This window comes from Ascidia mentula, chromosome 3, assembly GCF_947561715.1.
Source record: "Ascidia mentula chromosome 3, kaAscMent1.1, whole genome shotgun sequence".
Classification (NCBI taxonomy): Eukaryota; Metazoa; Chordata; class Ascidiacea; order Phlebobranchia; family Ascidiidae; genus Ascidia; species Ascidia mentula.
The window spans coordinates 13,789,493-13,794,359 of record NC_138568.1 but is presented as its reverse complement, the minus strand read 5'-3'; the positions used below and the strand labels follow the sequence as shown (position 1 = coordinate 13,794,359).

Genomic DNA, 4,867 nt, shown 5'->3' with positions numbered 1-4,867 from the left:
CTTCACTGCAGTCAACACGCGGGAATGACAGATCCTTGGTACGAGGCAATCCGTTCAATTCTATCTTTGGCGGAAATGGGCAAACAATCAACGGCAAACACTTCCGGGAGTTCCACAGTTGCAGCACCATCAAGCGAAGCAACGGTCAAGCAAACCATCTTGCCTTCGCGCCTGTCGCCGTTTTCAGCGTCACGTTGCTCGGTTCACCTTTCAACCCAAGTCTTTCAGTTAACTTTCTGTCACACAAAGTGACACCAGAACCAGTATCCAGAAGAGCGAACGTGTTTACGCACCTTCCGTTAGCACTGACCTTGACGGCAACCATCATCAGATTGACATTAGGGCGACCAGAAGAAGCATGACAGTCCATTTCACTTGCCGACACAACCGAACAGACAGTCCGTTCTGTGGCGGTTCCCATAACAGGGGAGGATTCGTCTTCTCTCTTCTCCGGTGGATGCAACAATGTGTGACGAGCTTCGTTGCAGTCCTAAACTGTGCACGCCTTAGGTCTGTTGCACTTTGTAGCAAAATGTCCAAATCTAAAACAGTCGTCACACAGTCTGCGGCGTCGGGTAACGCGCAAACGACCACAGTACGACCGGGATTCCTCGCACTTTACAAGGCCGTGCCTTCCCGAACAGCACGGACACAGAGTGACTGCTGAAACGTGGGAAGGTCCAGCACGAGCCTTGGGCTTAGACTCTTCTTCCTTTACAACAACGTGACTAGAGACCTTTACGTGACTACCTTTTGCTTTCTTGGCTTCGTTGCGATGCTCGTCCAGCATACGACTAAACAACGAATTCGCAATCTGATCCTCAGTTTCCACGAAGTCAACAAGATGCTCGCACAGAGGTTCACGGCCAGTCTCTTTGATTATTTTTGCAACACGTCGTTTCCAAGCTTTCTGCATCTTGAACGGAAGACGATTTGCAACAGCAATTAGCGTTGGATAGTTACTCTTTCAGACTCTGCGCCATTTCGCTTTAACCAGCAGCGTCATTTGGCCGTAATTCTGGGCCGTTGACGACACACCTTACGCATGCATGGGCAATTATGTGTGACTTGCCATAATGGTCGTACAACAACTGCCTCGCTTGCCGGTACCCGTTTTCTCTCAGTCTGTGGCAGTATTCTATCAGCTTTCGGGCTTTTCCTTCGCAATTCTTATCAGGAACATATGGCGACGGAGACAAAGTGGGGGTTACATAATCCACATACCGCTGGTCCAGAAGTCTCGGCTGCGACGTGAACTGAACGCGACGCTGTTCCTCAAACAGCTGCTCCGGGGGAGGTGTAGGCGTTCCTCTAGAACCATCCTTGACCGTCACTTACTCCGTGTTTTCTGACATCTCGCCCCAAACCTTCTATTCCACCACGGCTGCCTGCAGTTTATGCTGCAGCTGTAACATCTCCATGTCGTCCCTTTGGCGCCTTTCTTTTTCGGCTCGGCGCCTTGTTTCGGTCATTTTTCTTTCTTCATGCTGCTTTGCCAGCGCCTGTCTGCGCAGTCTGTTGAATTGCAAGACGCGCGAGCTGAGTAGTCGCTTTGGCGCGAGCTCTACTACTTGAAGAATTAGAGCGTATACTTCGTCCGCAGGACGAGTTGTTGTCCTTCAGACTACCGTCACCGCTTCCACATGGGCTAGCTGCATGCACAGGTAAAGCTCTAGACGATTGTGAATTTACCTCACGAACCCAGTGTGAAACTCGGTCATCGAATTCAGCTTTATTTTTCTTGATACTTGCAAGATCTTCGGCAAGGTCGAGATACATCAATGAAAAGGTATTTAAGCGCCACCAAAACTGTTTACTTTCCAAGGTACAACGAATGGCATCTTAAGCCATTGCGTTCAAATAGCAATCAAGGTTAACAAGCCCTTTGCGACATAGAACCGTGCTCCACGGAAGTCAGACACAAAAAGGACTTGACCACGTTTTCAGTTCAACAAAACTACCCGTTAACTTTTACGTCACAAACTGCAATAGACTGCAACAATTATAGCAGTGAAAGAAAAAAAGGCACATAAATAGAAATCAGGCAATTGCTGGCAAATAAGATGTCAAGAAAGCAACAATATGAACCAGTACAAGTGTGCTATTGAATTTGTTAGTAAAATGTTTTTTTTACTCAAAGAGTTATGACTGCTTCCTTAATTTGTTCAGAATCTAGCCCTTTGGTTGGCATTGTATTTTATCAGCGTCGCCAAATTTCTATTGTGACAAAAAGTCAATGTTATGAAAATAACAGAAGTTTCAAATTGCAGTCGGATCTAGAAAAATAGATTTCCCCTGGACGGGCATCCTCAGTTTCCGCAAATTCTAAACACAGAAAGCTACACGGTAAAATAAATCAAAGATACTAAAGTAAAAAGACAAAAAGTCCTGTACTGCTGCCTTGCCTATGCCCTACACTGCAATGGCGTTTTGACCATGGTCAATGGCGCAAAGATAAGACTGGCCGAATGACGTGACGCGCAACAACACCTGCAGCACGAACGTACGCCGTAAACACAACACGTCAGAACGTCATCGAAGGGAGAGCACTCCCGCCAACACACGTGCGGCAATACACGCCAAAGCCGTGATTTTACCTCTTCCAACATTGACAATACTGTGGCGGATGCCACCCTCGAATTTATTGAAGCGTGATGCGTTTTGCTTTTTGTGTCTTGCCTTTTCCTGCGCTTCTCTCAAAATGGAACGTCTTTTAGTGAAGGGAGTCAATAAAATACACACTATCAAGCACCCGGTACAATACTTCCAATAACGTTTTAAAATATGTCCGTCAATAGTGATAGAAAATTTTTAATTTTTTCAATTAGTAATACAATAATCCCAATTTTGCTCGAACACTGGTTGGAAGATCAAAATCGACAAGTACGCAAACCCCGGGTTAACCGCGGCGATAAACCCCAATGAATGGCTTCGCCCTGCGGAAAGCGTTTTCGCACGACCAGAAAGGCAGTCTGTAGGATCAACGGATGGTAATAAGGGGGATGTGAAATGCAAAATCGACCCTCGAGCAATTGAGGCGAAGTTTCGCGCCGACCTGCAGACTCCACAGGTGCAAGATGTTATCGAGGTCCCGGCCCCCGAAGCAGAGCGGAGCCGTCTTCTTCTCCTGGTAAAGCTGACGGCGGTTATGCATTTTCCTGTTCCGACGGGGTGTTACCCAAGTGCTGACATACGCAGACGACGGGTGTCTCCTTGCTAGTTCGCAGGCGCAGATGTGCAAGCAGCTGAAGGAGTGCGAACGGTTCGCCTACCTGGTTATGCATGGAATACGAAGAGTTTTTGACCCCGAGCCCCTCCCGTTCGCGGTTGGGACGATGAAGGTGATCGAGCTCGACGAATTCTACAAGTACATGGGCTTCAGAGAGGGGAACCAACCGTACGTGAGAGCTTCCAACGTCCTCAGTATGGCCGTCGAGCGGCTCTTTAAGAGCAGGTAAACACCGCTACAGAAGCTACTGCACTTCGAACTTCCCTGTCTAAGCTTTATCCATCGCATGCGCCGGTTCCCGATTGTCACCCGGGGAGTTGACCGCGCTGTCTGTGTCTTGCGTGCCGCTTGCCCAACAGAACCTGTGTGGCGTTCTAACTCTCGTCCCTAGACGGTGGGCTGGGCGATTGCCCTCGAGGAGATATTCTGGCGGTCACACACGTATTTAAATCGCTCACGTCACCAGACTGTCGCATAAGGCCGACCGGAATCGGTCTTCAACAGGAGCGAAACGCGTGATGAGGTGAGTGCCTGTGCGTTGACGGCTTTCTTATCTGGGGTCCCGTCCCCGGTGACGTCGGCGGGTCGAGTAAAATTCTGTTAATACGTGTGATTGTTACATTTACAGGCTTAGATTTTCCAGTCGAGGGTGTACATTTTTAAATGCTACGTAATGTAACCGAGTGATTCCATTATATACAGTAAAATTTAGCCACTCCACAATTTGTTAGTTCTGCGAGTAAGAACCAACGAAAAAATGTAAAGAAAAAACTTAACTGCACTAAAATGACACTTGAATATGGCCACTCGGTGGAGCTGTTTTCGTTTTAAATAGTTTTACACAGCTTTGAGGTAAGTAAAGTGTATATTCCTACGTTTTGGAGGCCAAGGAATTGAAACAAGGTTATTAGAAATGGTCTAAAGGAAAACGGTCAAATTTCAAATTAAAAAAAAATTGTGTTCCCTTTTTGTCCTTCAATAACTCGGTTTCTGAAAAAAAACCTTTCTAAAATTTTATTTACATGTTATAAATCCAAGCTACATCTTTAATTAATTTACATTTTTGGTGCATAAACTGTTGTTGGGTGAGCATTTGAAGTAGTCCATCCTATATAAGTCTGACTACCAACAAAGTGGATTGTTAGGCAATAATGCCAGCATCACAGTTAGTAAGCACACAAAGGTAAGCGTTTCATGGTAAACAATCATTTGTAAACATACTACTGCCAGTTATATAGATATAGAGAGTTGTATAGTAGGAAAGCAAAAGCCAGAAGACCCTTACCACAGAGAATGGTATGTCAAAAAGAAAAGGACACGTGAATGTGCCTGCACCAATACGATGTTTATTTAAAAATGTTTTCGGTTAAAAAAATAAATGTAGTATTATTTTTAATGCACACAAAGAGGGAAAGAATCCCAAAGCAACAAAGAAAATATCACTAGCATTAGCTACATTTTTAATGAAGAGTTTCATATATGGTGGTCCGAGGGGTCTGGATCCGTGCTTGCATTCGCCATTGTTACGAAACAATGTTATTTTCGTCAGTCTAAGCACGAAATGTCGTTTTTTTAGTGGTCATGTTGTTGTAATAGCAAGGGGTTTTCTTGTGTGTAAAGACAATTGGTTTAGTTGTC

At 45.6% G+C, this 4,867-nt stretch overlaps 1 pseudogene; it reads right to left on the bottom strand.

The window, feature by feature from the left end:
* Window positions 1–490: 490 nt before the first annotated feature.
* On the bottom strand, window positions 491–3,154 carry LOC145895679 (uncharacterized; annotated as a pseudogene).
* Window positions 3,155–4,867: the final 1,713 nt, after the last annotated feature.